Raw genomic sequence first — 14,837 nt, 5'->3', positions numbered from 1 at the left:
TGTTAGGATCTCTGGCCTTCCCAGATCAGGACTGAAGCTGTCACTGTCTGGAGCGGGAGTGGGGTGTAGCCACTGGAGAGGAATCAGAGGCTTTCCCCTGGGCACTGAGCCACCCAACCAACACACACACACACACACACACACACACACACACACCAAAGTCCCCCCAAAACTTTGGAGGATAGCATACCCCAAAGCCTTCCTACTCCAAATGCTATAAAGAGTAAGAAGTTCTCTGGATGCCATTTGAAGACTTCAGACAAAGGCAAAGAGAAGGAGGAAACAAATCAGGACTGCAGAAACCAGCAGGAAAGAGGACAGATGCTCACTGGCACACATGAGATTGGGGCTCCCTCCAAGCCACTGACCCAGAGTTAACCCTAAACCTCTTTCACAGCCTCTTCCCCAAGCCCCTTCCACAACAAAACACAGTTGAACATCTACCTGGGAAACTGATGGGTAATCTGTTCCCTTCGCTTCCAAGATCTCTTTTCTCAGCCCCAGGAAAACAAGTTTCCAAGTTGATTGGGAAAGGGGAGGGTGGGGTTCAGATATGGAAAGAATGAGGAGGGAACAGATGGTGCCTGCTAAGGCGACCAGATTTTTTCCCCCAGTTAATCTGGGAATGACCTAATTTACATAGTATTTGCATAAATTTCCATTTCAAATTAAAGCTGTCCTAACTTCAAGTATATGGGAGAAAATAAATGAGATCAAGCAGCCTACTGTAATGGAGCTGAAACTGGTGGTGCCGACTTCTGTGACATGCAGGTCAGGATTCTAAGCTCTGGCACCAGAGTGAAGGAAGTGGGCCCAGTGTCCCTTAGCAAGAGGGAGGCTGCAGAAAACTTCTCAAGTCAGAAAAGTCTCCCAAGGGTCCTAAGCCAGAGTGCAGAGATGAGGGAACTCACCTTGCCTCCATCCCCTCCTCCTTCCCTTGTGGGACCTCCTCTAAAAAGAACCAAAGCTAGGAAAGGAGCAGAAAAGGCAGGGACTATCTCCCAGAGTCAGAGGGACATGTCTGACACATCACAAATGGACCAAGAGGAAGTCTAGGCATCGGGTGCTGCCTACCCCAGGCACAGCAGACTGGGCACTTGTATGGAAGGTGGTCAGTGGGAACAAAGGGGGGGTCATAAGATCAAGTCACATGGGGACATGTGTGATGTAAAGGATATCTGCCTGGCTACTTAGCTCTCCTTCCTTTTATTCTCATCCTCCACCAAACCCCAAACCCCATCACACAGTCTCAAACACGCAGGTGCACAGGAGTACCACCACACTCTGGGGGTTACCACCAGCCTGGCTGTCCATTCTGATCTAGTGATGTTCGGAAAGCATGGAAATCTGGGATAGGCTAGTCATCGTGTTCATGAAATGTCCAGCCCTTCTCTGTTTCTTGAACTGACTCAGATCTGGGGACACTGTGAGGGTAGTGATTCCTAGCCACATCAGAGGCGGACAGAGCCAATGCTCAGATGGTATTGTGCCTGATGTGGAGTCACCCAGGGAAGCCCTGCCAGCCTGTAGCCCTGGGTGAATTTGCTTCAGTGCAGGTTGACCCAACCAGGTGGCTTGAGTCTGCCTCTCCTGTGTCCTCTGCTGAGGTGTCCTCCTGAGTGCTGGCCTCCGTGTCTCCAGGGTCTGCATCTCCTCCCTTACCTACTGATTCCTCTTCATTTGTCACCCCTCACAGTTTCCCATCCACTTCAGCCCAGACATCCAGGTGGGGGAAGTCTTGTTCTCTCCTTTAATGTTCTCCTGGAACCGTTTCTGTTGAGAGTCCTCAAGGCCTCTTGTCCCTACAGTTAGAGATTTAAGAGCTTTCTGCTCCCCATCCACCCCATACTTCCCTGGAACAAGAGCCCAGGATAGTCTCCTGCTTTACTGGGATGGGAAGGAATCTGAGAAGAGGAAGGGAAATGACAAAAAAGGTGTTCATTAATGGTTCAATATCTTAATTTGTCACCTACTTTGCTAGAAAACACTGACCCAGAATTCATGTAAGCATACAGAAAGAGAGAAAAAAGAAGAGAGACAGTGTTACTATCAAAACAAGGAAGAGAGAGAAAATGAAATGGAGAATCCAGAGCCCAATGTGGGGGAGTATTTCAAGGGCTATGCCCTCTGGGCCCGCAGCCCCACCACTACCCCAGAGGCCAGGCCAACCAGTGCCTGATGGCCAGCAGAGGTCTCTGGAGAGCATTTGGCCAGCTGCTTGCAAATTCCTGTATTTAGGTCAGCACCGCATGGACGTTCCTGCGGACCACAGAGAAGACAGGAAAGCCAGAGGTTCTCCTTCAGCCAGCCCTTTGAAGGCCCCCTACCAGCAAAACCATTTATTTTGGGGTCACCCCATCCCAACATGAGAAATACCACACATAAAATCAGGGGACGACAAACTCTTTCTGTCTGGGGCCAGACAGTAAATATTTTAGGCTTTGAGGACCATATGGTCTCAAATGCAGCAACTCAACTGGGCCCTTTAGCGCAAAAGCAGCCACAGATAATATGCAAATGAACAAGCATGGCTGTGATCCAATATGTATAGACCCAGAAATTTGAATTTCATATGATTTTCATGTGTTGTAAATTATTCTTCTTTGAATTTTTTTTTTTTTTTTTTTTTTTTTTCCATTTAGAACCATTCTTAGTTCATAGGCTACAGAAAAACAGGCAGCAGGCTGGACTTGGCTTTAAGCACACCCAAAAGCAGAAGGTTGGGTCTTCTTAAATGCAAATAAAAGCAGAAGAATTTGCTTTGTGGGAGAATTTTCCTTGGTGGTCTCAACAGAGGGTTCTCTGAATGCAGTTAAGGGGAGATGTGATGGTAACTTCTTTCCATGGTGCTTCCTTCCTTCATTTCTACATGTTTTTCAAAGTGACATTTGCACTTTTTTATTGGGCTATAAAATTCATGAACATCATTTTGGATAGATCAAAACAGAATAGACTAGAATAGAATAGAATTTCAGAGTCATCACACATAATAAAGGTTGGTGATGTCTCAAAATTTTGCTAGGTCTGTGTATTTTTGTATGGATACACATACATCTGTGTATATGCTGGATTCTAATGTGAAACCTATTTTTTATAGTGTAGCATAGTCAAAAAGTTTCAGAGGCACTGCTCTGGCGAATTTTGGGAAAGGAAGGGCAGCCCTTCTATTGCTCCTATATTGTCCCCAGTCTCATATTGCTCTCTTCACTCCTGTTCCCCATAAGTTTCTTTGCTGTTCACCTTTGAGAACCACTGGTTAGATGTCCTCATAGTGATGCTCTCTGGCAGATGGAGTACCAATGAGAAATGAACATGGGCCCAACCATACCTCACCTTTAATTGCTATGCTCCATATCCACGTCTTACCCAGCACCTGCAGGGTGAACAGATGTACAACAGATGATCAGCCAAATATGTGCTGAATGAATGAAAGAACAAATTCCAGAAAGCAAGGTTGCAGGAGAAAAGGCCCTGAGATGGGAAGAAGCATTGCACAACTGTGGAACTGAAAGAAATTCCGTGAAAGACATCTTACTGCTTGTTCTCCCGACTACACAACATGGTCTAAGGTTACACATTAAGGATTCAGTCCAGTTTTTAGAAAAAGCATTCTCCTCCCCTTTATTAGATGGCAAAGGAGCTTATTTTCCCATGTACGTGAGCTAATGCAAATGTTTGGAAGAGCTCACTTGGCATAGAGGAAGGGACATCTCTATTAAAGAGAGGAAAATACCCGTTATTCTGCAAGGCTGCTGGCTCCAGTAAGATATGGAACTGCATTCCAGGAAGGCAGCAGAATGATCCATTTTCAAGAAGTAAAGCAGATAGTGGTGAACTGAGAACTGAAGTCTCACATGTGTTGGGCCTGGGCTGGTAGGTGGCTCATGGAAGCAGGAAATGAGAGGGACTGTTCCCAGGGCACTGACATGCACAGATCTGGTCCCTTTCCTTGCAGAAGTCTTCCATGGAATGTGCTTTCTTGGCCCCAGAGCTCTTTCAAGATCCCTGCCTTCCCCTTGGCCTTGTGCCTCTAGGTTTTATGGTGGCATAAAAGGCACTACTCATAGTCACTAGCAGTTTACTGGCCCAGAGGCGATGGTTTCAGAAACGCTCTGTGTCGGGTTTCCTCCATTCATGAACCACACTTGAGACAATTTCATACGATCTCTTGACATGGGTTAAGGTGTAGACTTTGGTAGGGAGGTGCACAAGACCTGAAGAGAACAGAAATAAAGCAGGCCATTGTCTCCCATTCCATTGCATTCCCAGAGCCAGGGAGAGCTGAGTCTACAGTGTGGGTCTGGTTTCCAATGGTGGAAGCTTTTCCCAGTCCAGGAAGGATACACAGGCTACTCCGGTGCAGGCTGAGGAGATATTCAGGCATTATTCAGACATATACCTAGGATCGGGTGAGGGTGGAGAGGAAGCCTCAGAACAGCCCCTTCTGCTGGGAGGGGGCCTGGACACACTGGCTCATTGGCTAGGCAATCCAGAGAACTCCCAGGGTCTCACTCAGGACTTCCTGTCCTTTGCTCTGCTGGCCCAGGGGGACTATACACCCCTTAGCACTAAGGTCTGCCTCTGACACAGTTCTCAGAACAGTGAGCTCATCATCTGAGACCCTCCTTGTGCGAGGTCCCCAAGTTGCTTAAGATTTTGAAGGGTCTATTGTGTGGGGGCTAATTGCCTCCGTCACTACCATCCAACTGCAGTGCACTGGGACTCCACGGCTGTCTAGCACCCACCACAAGACTGTTGGCGACCTTCCAATGTGACCTTGGGGTAAAATCTGAGAAAGAAAGAGATGAGAGACACTGAGCTTTCCCCTTGTTCTCAGAGAGTGTTTTTGGTGTCGCGTTTTGTTCTGTGTTGTTTTATTATTTTATTTTAGTGAGACAAACATCTGGTACACAGATCTTCATACATTTTAAATGCCTCTCTAACCCTCTTTGGGGATTGTAACCCCTCCTCTTTCTCCTCCTGCATGTTAATTTCAATATGAACTTAATGGACGCTAAGTAAGTCAGCAAAGATTTGTTTGTAGTGGGGCTGAGCAGATGTGTTCCTGAGGAATTGTGCATGCATGGCCAATGTCCCCTAAGAAGCACTTCCAGCAGTGCCCTCCCACCTTGAGGAACCTCAAGAATAACCCCAATCACGGTCAGCCTGGCACCATGCCCAGAGGAGAGCCCAGGGCAGCAGCCCTTTCAGCGGGGATTTCACACATAATGCCACTGAGGTTCCCCTCAGGACCCAGCACTTCATGATGTGTCCCCCTCCATTGCTTATGGAGCACCACCGGGCATTGGGCTAAGGACAAGGAAGAGTTAGCCTCTGACCTCGAGGCACACCTGCAATCCAATGCTGGGAGCATAGTCTGTGTGCCACCATCCTAATGGATTAAAACCAGAGAGAAGGATTTCCACCCTCGCTTTTCAGCACTTTGGCAAATTCTGGAGAAAATAGGACAAGCCAAGGAATGCTCAGCTGAGCCCATGGTGACTCATCCCCAGGGTTGCAGAATTGCCCATCAGAGTGCTGAGATTCTCAACTGGGACTTGCAAAAGGCTCAGACTGGTTCCTCAGGGCAGCTGAAAGCTGGAGCTGCCACCCAGGCTGGCTTTATTCCCTCTCCTCAGTCCAGGACTGATCCAGAAGCAGTGAGAGTAATGGGAACATTACTAAGAAACACACCCGCCTAAAACTGCATGTTGGGCTTCCCAAGCAAGCTCAAGTTCCCCTGTGTAGATATACTGTGCGAGGCAGAAGAACAAAGGTCCCAGATCCTGGCTCTGGTGCTGCTCCTCATTAGTGAGGTGACCTGGGTTTCTAGGGCTTTCCTTTCCTTGTCTGCAGAACAAGGGGGTGAAGCAGATGACCTCAACATTCTTCACAGATTTTAGACTCCGTGGGGAGTTTTCTCTCTCTACACTCTGCCCAACCTACAGGATTATTTTGAGGATTAAATTAGATGAAGTCTGTGAACCCCTTGCAAACTGAAAAGCATGTGCATATCAGTTCTCACAATGACACGGAGACTGTAAGCCCTGGATCTGCCTGGGCTGTCACCTCCCAGACACTGTTCTTAAGGGATTTGCCAGCTTCTTAGATCACTGATTTAACAAAAGCCTGGCTGAGCTTAGATTAGCTGTCCCAGAGCTTGGACTTGAGGACCTGTCCTGTCAAGCCAGTTAACATTTATAGATCAGGATAAATGGACAGAGCCGGGGGCTTCTTCTCCATGCCCAACCCCTGTGCTGAAAGTCCTGTGCCCAGGGACATCAAGCCACAAGACATACTAAAGGAAAACTCCGAACTGGTCATTTCTGCCCGTCAGTGATCCGCTCACTTTCCACTTGGCGAATGGCCCAGATCCAGACTTGCACATTCCAAGCCGGCTGTTGCCTTGGCTGTCTTTTCTGGAACCAGTGATGTTTGGCCTGAGGTACCTAGAGGCAGGAGGAACAGAGCTGGAGGAGATTCACATCTGTGATGTTTGTCACCCTCCCCTGGAAGCGTTCCAAAGTCTGACAATTCCATGAGGACTCTAGAAAAAGGTCTGATGGTTCCCCTGGGAAATCCCACGAGCCAAAAAAAAAATAGTGGCTAGTCCCTAAGCACTTACCATGTATGCAAACTCATGTAATATACACACGATGTAGAATTGCTGTCATTACTGTGGTTCCCATTTTATATGAAGCTCAAAATATTAAATAACCCATGGTCACAAAGTTAATAATGATGTAGTCAATATTTGAACCCAAGTACATTAAAGAATAATAAAGTCCACGCCCTTAACCATTAAGCCATGTCTTCTCCAGAATCAGACCAAGTCACTTTGGTGTCATTCTTTTTTTTGGGGGGTGGGGTCAGTTACCAGGAATTGAACTCAGAAACACTCAACCACTGAGTCACATCCCCAGTCCTATTTTATATTTTATTTAGAGACAGGGTCTCACTGAGTTGCTTAGCACCTTGCTTTTGCTGAGCCTGGCTTTGAACTCGAGATCTTCCTGCCTCAGCCTCCTGAGCAGTGGGGATTACAGGTGTGTGCCACCACGCCTGGCATGTTATTCTATTTTTGTGTTAGACTAGATACCACTTTTTGTTTGAGACACCCCTTTAATATAGAAAGTCAAACAATTCACCAGAACCTGGTGGATTAAATAAATTAGCTCCAAAGACCCTTCCACTTTGGAGAAATGAACTATCAATGTTTCAGAAGTTATAATTCTAAGATTCTATGACCCTTTACATACAAAAAGGGATTAAACTTTAGGATAGTACTCTGGGCCTTGGCAGAAGATGACCCAGGGAAGACATGTCTGCCTCAGTCACTCTGACCCAACTAAGGACATTCAAAGGGGACTTTTGGTACAACCCAACCCACCCTCCTCACCAGATTTCCTCCCTCTGGTGGTTAGGGATTTGATTTTATTAAGAAAGAAGGTGTCCTGATGTCTTTCACTTTGCTAGATCAAACAGTTAGCTAACGGCAGAACTTCCAACACTTCCACAGGGGCTGGTGTGAGAAAGGCCTCCGAGGTAGTCTCCTGGTTGTTTTGAAAGGAATTTGATTTGAAGCTAGAAGTCCTGGAGTCAGCTGAGAGGACTGACCCAACACTATGGAATAAAGTAGAAATAAACTAGAGGGCCCACACATCCATATCCACAGCCCTGCTCCCAGTTTCAGGAGAAAGTTACAGGGCACATGTGCCCTTGTCTGGCTTGGAGAAAGGAGGTGAGAATGCTCAACTCTCAACGCTATGCCCAATGCTCAACCTATCTAAAGACCCCTCGTCTCACAGGGAGGGTGGAAGATGCATGCTCCAAGTCAGGGAAAAGAGTATTCAGTGCTTAGAATTTCCTCTTCCCGCACAGTCCCTCAGAGACCCTAAAACAAGTCAGCCCTTTGGCTTCTGGAAGGCAAAAATTGGTAACATTTTCAGAGACAGCCAATAAGTATGATTCAGGAAGAAGACAGTGTTGAAGGTGAAGCCAAGCTTGACATTTATCATCTTCCCCACCCCATCATCATCATGATTTTATCCTATTATTTATAAGTCAGGAGAATGTACCAGAGACATCAATCATGGGAGTTATCATACTCGCCATTCCTAGCTAAGAAAACCTGCCCTAGGCATAGTCCCCCGTTACAGAAATGTCCCCAAGCTGTTCCTCATCCAGCATTGGCTGCGTTTTTACCATGTGACCCACACCCTATCTTGGCATGTGTGAATGAATAGGAGTGGATCTCTCACCCAGGACCTCCTGTCCAGTGACTTGCTGGTATTGACTGATGTGGTTCAGCTCAACCAAGTCTTCCCAAAGGAGAATTAGAGGTAGCAATTAGATCAATCTGATTATCTTCCTGCTCAGGAAACTGATTTTAGAAATTAAGAGGAAATAAGCCAACTGGTAGCAGATAAGAATCATAAAGATACACTCAGACGGGTTTGAGCGAAGACTGCAGACACTGAGCATATTGATGCCGGAGCTCCAGGACCAGTGGTTCTGAGCCCAGATGCCTCTGCACGCTGGCTGGCAGCATTCCCTGCACAGGTGGGTACCACATTGTGCTCAAGGTGGAAAATGTACCTTTCGTTGCCACTGAGGATATATATTGTACAACAGTGTTTGTCAGACAGAATGTTGAGAGGAAGGCTTCAAGTAGAGTAGGAGGATCCCAAGCATGCACATTGGAGAGAAGAGGCAGAGCACAAGGACAAATGTGTGCCAACATGACCACATGTCCCCTGGGATATGTGGAAACTGCCTCAGTACAGAAGAGAATGCAGTTGGGGCCCAACTTAGTCTGTTTTCTGTTGCTATAACAGAATATTGAAACCAGGAAATTTTTAAAGGAAAGAAGTTCATTGAGCTTACCATCTGTAGGCTGGAAAGTTCAAGATAGGGTACCAGCTGCTTGGCATCTGGTGAGAGCCTCATGCTGCTTCAACTTATGGCAGAAAGCAGATGGGCATGTGGGTGCATGCAGAAGACAGAAAAAGTCTGGGCCAAATCCCATGACAGTTAACCCATTCCTGTAAGAACAGCATTCATCCTTTCATGAGGTCTCTGGGTCTCTGAGACCCAAACACCTCCCCAGAGGCCCCACCTCCCAGCACCGCCACAAAGGCCATCACATTTCAATGTGAATTTCAGAGGGGACAAACTGTATTGTAACCATAAATAAACACATGGGCTCAAGGGGTAGCCAAGAGGATGTTAAGTAAGGATGTGATTTAATCCCTTAAAAGGTTTGCCAAAAATTCTAGTATTTGAAGGTGTGCCAGTGTATTAGTCAGACCCTTCTCCTTTCAAGTAACAGAAATCCAACTCAAATGAACTTACAAAGGAATTTGATGATTCACATAATAGAAAAATTTAAGGATAGACTTTAATTATGGCTGGATACAAATGCTGAATATCATCAGCAATTAGTATTTATCTCTCACTCTGCTCTCCTCCAATTGGTGTTTTCTTTCATTGGCAAGGTTCTTCCCACAGTCAATAAGGTAGCCAATGTTGGCTTCAATCTTCATGCTTACCTCCTTCCAGCATAGTAGCCTCAGTAGAAAAAGGGTCATTTCCTAGCTTACAGCATGAGTCCCAGGAATAGCTCTTATTCATCCACTTTGGGACGTACATCCATCCCAGAGTCAATCACCAGAGCCAGAGAGAAGCAGCAATCTGATTGGCCTGGCTTGGGTCATGTACCTAGTTCTAGATCCAGGGCCTGATGTCAATCCCACTAGAATACAGAGCCTAACCACGGAAGATGGTTGATGCTGGAGGGATATTGAACAGATAGTAACAATAGCCATAGCCCCAAACAAAATAGCTGAGTACAAGCTCTCTGGAGCAAAGACCCTTAAACTGACTTTAACTTCTTATAACTTACTTGAATGCCAAATAACCTTGTAAAAAAACTCCCCCCCCCACCCCTTTGGCAGTGCTTGATATCAAACCCAGGGCCTTGCATTTGTTAGGCAAGTGCTCATGGCTGAGCTACAGCCCCAACCCCTGAATGGCTTTTGCAATGAGCACTTTATGATACATTTAACCTACCCTGGTTTGTTTAAACACAAAAAAGAATTTCTTAAAGCCTATTAGTGGCTCACAGAATCTCTATCACGGTCAGAGCAAAAGAGAAATCAGGGCTCTGCAGCTATGAACAATATCTAACTTTCCACCTGCCTGGTCACAGTGTTGATCACACTGTCCTTGGTGCATGCTACTCTGCACATCTCTGCTCATCCTTTGTCCCGCCACCCTGCCCCACCTCCCATCACCAACATGCAATCTCATGTCACATCTGTCCTTCGCTTTTCACTCTTCTAGACTGAGGTCTCAAGATGCCATTTCATTTAGCAGAGTCTGGGTCATACGCCCATATCCTTGCTGCAACAGAGCCCAGCAACTGAATTCTGACCTTCCCCTGGTGAGGTGGTACCCTTAACATGCTACATTTATCAGTTTTCTGTCACTATTATGAAATACCTACAATACTGAACTTATATAGATAAAAGCCTTATTTTGGCTGACAGTTCTGGAGGGTCCAGTTCAGCATCAGACAGATCCATTGCTTTGAGCCTGTGGTGGGGGTGCCAAAGGACAATGGCAAGGAGCACTTGGCATAGCAAACTGCTCACCTTATGGCTAGAAAGTTAAGAAAAAAAAAAAAAAAAAAGAGGATGACTTTGGGGTCCCACAATGCCCTTCAAAGGTACATACCCAATACCTAAAGACTTACCACTAGACCACCACCTCCCAATAGGGCCACCCTGAGAGCCAAGACTTTATTTAATACATGGACCTTAGAATAAAACTTATCCAAACCATTCTGATGGCATGTTTCTCAAATTTATGGAAATTATTCAAATGATACTGGGATGGCACCCATAGATCTGCATCAACTGTACTACGCCTCGAATAGGTGGTATGCCTCTTCTGGGTTCCGAAGAGCCCAGCCTCTTTATTTCTGCATATGACCTCCCAACAAAGCTGTAGGTCTCCACTCTTTACAACAAACAGAACTAGTTAACGCAAGGCCATTTGGCCAACATAATTTAGATAGAATTTAGTGTGGGGGTAGTCGCTTTCTTCCCAGAAAAATGAGTTCATAGGAGCTTGTGGATTCTTCAAATGAAAAAATCCCAGGGGGTACATGAGGGGGTCTGCAAAGTGTGACCAAGGGAATCCTCCCAGGAGTGCCAGTTTATTACAGAACTCCACGAATGCCACGCTGGTCTACTATTTCACCACAAATCACCACCCCACCCCACCACGAATAAGAAGTTTGGTGGTGGAGTGGGGCCTTCTGTCAATCGCCTCCCTGGTCTGATACATTCCCTTCAAAGTCTGTAATCCTTTAGCAGCTATTCCCAGGGAGTTGAATGACCTGATTTTCCTCCTGTGGCTATCTGCTGCTCAATCAGGAGCTGAAGTCATTCGGCAAAAGCATAGTTTTGACCTACTCTGTCCCAGGCATAGGGCTAACGCTGGACACACTCTGCCCCCAGGAAACCTTCAGATAAGTAAATTAGCCATAGCTTAAGTGGAGTGAGGGGAGGTAAGGAAGGGAATAGAAATGTTAATGTACCATTTCCCTGAAAGAGATGTGGTTTTCACTTTTAAGCAGACTTACTGGTCAGGGTCACTACAGAAGCTGAGGTCTCTGACCTAATATAGAAGTAGTCATTATAGTTTCTGAACACGTAGTTCAACAAAGAAATGTCTCTCACTGGAGAATCCGTTTGTGTTAAAAAAGTCAGGTAAAGATGTCACCCTTAAATACATTAGCTACATTTAGTAAATGAAAAGAATAAGGTAAAAGGAAATAATGACCAATTCAGAATATCTGGATGGTGCAGTTGGATATATACAATTGGCTACCTGGGGGTAAACTTTGGGAAGTCTTGTCTTTGACCAGTGGTGCCCCACCCCTATCCCAGAGGTGGGTGGTGCTCTCCTTAGAATATTGACATATCCCACAAAGTGGGAGGGTGGACCCCGTGAAAAATATAAGCTTTGACACAACAGAAAGAAGGAAACGTCTGCTCTAGACTCTAAATCTTCTCAAGACCAAGATGGCCTTGTGGCCCACAGTCTTCACAATTTCTGCAAGGTAGCAGGTGCCCCAAGAGACCACTAGGTGTCGCTGTGAACCTGTGAGAGCAAGGCCATCCACCATGAGCAGGCACAACAGCTCAGTCTGTTTTCAATCAACACGTTGTCAGTTTTTCTCCCCGAGGCCCCAGGGGTGTGCTAGGAATTTTTATTTCTTGAGAAATTCTGTGATTCAGCTGCCCTTTGTTGGCCCTGCTAGAGAGAATGCAGGCTGTGCTTGTTCCTGCCAGTGCCCCAGGCAGGGGGCTCCCCAGTAAGAGGCTTCAGGCCACCAAACCCTCCCCTACCTCTTCTTCTCCCTCCTCCTCCCTTTCTTCCTCTTTCCTCTCTTTTATCTCTCTCTCCTGGCGCCCAGTGACACCAATGAGCGAGTCAGTGGCACAGTGCCCATCCTGGATACCTTTTTTAGGCTACAGGATTTCAAGGCACCCACTCCAGCCTGGCACAAAGTGGCTTCAAAGTCAGACCTGCTACTTACTAGTTGTGAGGCCTTTGGCAGGTCACTTCTTTCTGAGACCCAATGCTCCATATGTAAATTAAATAATACTCACAGAGGCGTACATCAAATATAAACATAAAGAACTCCAGGTGGTCCGGTGCACAGCAGGCATTCTATAAATGAAAAAGATTTTATTACTACAGGATCCTGACACAGGCACACTCACACACTCACAAACACTCAACCAGACAAGGACATAGAATTTGGGACCTTCATTCTCCTGAACCTGTAACAAGATAGTGTGGCAAGGAAACAAAGTTCAGGGGAATTCTTCAGAGATGCCAAACACCACTGGTTATTCTAACTCTATTTATGTCAGCAGTGATAAACTCTTTCAGAGCCCAGCTGGGAGCTGTCTTGGTCAATAGCTGTAGCTCGCTTGGCCAAATGCCATGGTAACTGTCCTAGGGCCTCATGGGAAAAGCCCACTTGTGGGCGGGGCTGGCCACACACTCCTTCCTCCAGAAGGTTTGTTATGGCCCTGCCTGGTTTCCAGCTACCACATTGCTGCTGTGGTTTTGAGGGGATGGCCACCAGCCAGAATCCTGACCTTGGGTGCCCTGTAGCTGCTCTGTGCATTGAGGCATTGAAGTCACATACCCTGGAAAGCATGGGCGAAGGTGGAAAGAAGGAAGAGCCAGTCTTTTCCCAGAGGCCTGTCTGGACCATTTTTGGAGAATTAAACGGCAGAGCCCCTGCTGGCCAGCATGAGTAACTGCAGCCTCTTGGGTCTTCAGGAAGAGGCTATTTCTAAATAATCCAGATTTGGGTCTGGAAGGTACTTGTATACTCATAACCAATATAAGACTGTTTTTGCTGAACAGCAGATAGGAAATGCACGTATAATATTCCCTTCCCATGCCCAAAACTTTCCCTTTTCACTCCTAAAGTTGTGGCTATTTCAAGTCCCCACCTCTCACCTCTCAGGAGAGGATGCTCTCAGAGCAGCATATTGCTTGTCCAGAAGCTGTACTTGCTCTGCACCTGTGAATGTTTGATTTCTGCAGTCATGAGAAGACTTGTACTGTCAAAGCCGAGAGCTATTCAGTCAGAGGATCCATTTGGGGTTTTAGTCATTGGATACCTTTTCCATCAGAACACAAAGTAAAGAATACAACTGAGGGCTGGGGTTGTGGCTCAGTAGTAGAGCACTTGCCTTGCATGTGTGAGGCACTGTGTTAGAGTCTCAGCACTACATATAAATGAATGAATAAAATAAAGGTCTATCAACATCTAAAAAATATTTTTAAAAAAAGAATACAGCTGAGCCCTCCTCACATAGTCTTAGAAGAGACACACCCAGGTTGGCCTGGCTCTGTGTTCCCTGGGCATGTTCTCTAATCTCTCCAGCCTTCAATTTTCTCATCTGTAAAGTGCAGATAATCCTCAAGATACAGACCATCCTCAGAAGAGGCTGTGAGGATCAGCAGTCATGTGGGTAGAGTGCCCAGCTCAAATTAGGCATGCCACCACACTGATGTGGTACACAGAGGCCCATCTGCAGACTGCTCAGGTACATCAGAGCTTTCACTGTGCATCTCAGTGAGGTTGACCAGCAGTCTAGACTATGTCCAGCTTCCTCAGGCCACAGTGGATGGGATCTAGGAAGGGCTAAATGCCTTACTCTGCAACTTTGGCTCACAGTGCCTCACTTGCGCTTTCAAAAATCTTATGAAATCCTCATGCACTGCTGATGAGAATGTAAAACTTTGCAGCCACTGTGGGAAACGGGCCGTTTCTCAGTTACCACATGACCCAGCAATTCCATTCCTAGGTATATACCCAAGCTAAATGAGAACATATGTCCATGTGGGAACTTGTATGTGAATGTTCACTGTAGCACCGCTCATTGCAGAATTATTCACAATAGACAAAAAATGGACACAAGCCAGTACCCATCAACTGATGAACGGGTCAACGAAACGTGTGCATTTGTACAATGGACTATTCTGCAGCTATAAAAGGGACAAAATACTGATGTGGATGAATCTTGAAAACATGCTAAGTGAAATAAGCGAGACACAAAAGGATAAATACCATGTGACTCCATTTATGTAAACCATTCAGAATAGGCAAATCCATACACACAGAAAGTAGATTAGCAGGTGACAGTGGCTGGGGGTGGCAATGACTGTTAATGGGTGTGAGGTTTATTTTGGGAGTTGAGGAAAATGTTTGGGAATTATATTGTGGTGATGGTTGCATA

At 46.2% G+C, this 14,837-nt stretch overlaps 1 protein-coding gene and 1 long non-coding RNA gene across 6 annotated transcripts in view; both read right to left on the bottom strand.

The window, feature by feature from the left end:
• The window catches only part of LOC306667408 (cadherin-related family member 3-like), a 637,878-nt gene that overhangs the window by 542,547 nt on the left and 80,494 nt on the right, over nucleotides 1–14,837 (bottom strand). The window lies entirely within an intron of this gene.
• On the bottom strand, nucleotides 5,721–13,363 carry LOC306668278. Of its 4 annotated transcripts, none has more exons than XR_013765807.1 (4): nucleotides 12,858–13,363; nucleotides 12,684–12,744; nucleotides 6,300–10,662; nucleotides 5,721–5,850 (listed from the first exon to the last, which is right to left on the bottom strand). It is a non-coding gene; the product is annotated as an uncharacterized lncRNA (long non-coding RNA). The 4 variants fall into 4 exon arrangements; XR_013765809.1 differs by having other exon boundaries at nucleotides 5,727–5,850; nucleotides 6,350–10,662; XR_013765810.1 differs by having other exon boundaries at nucleotides 5,727–9,768; nucleotides 10,549–10,662.

The sequence above is a fragment of the Sciurus vulgaris genome, assembly GCF_902686455.1.
Source record: "Sciurus vulgaris genome assembly, chromosome: 8".
Lineage (NCBI taxonomy): Eukaryota > Metazoa > Chordata > Mammalia > Rodentia > Sciuridae > Sciurus > Sciurus vulgaris.
Note: the sequence above shows the minus strand (reverse complement) of the source record. Positions and strands in the feature narration are given on the sequence as shown.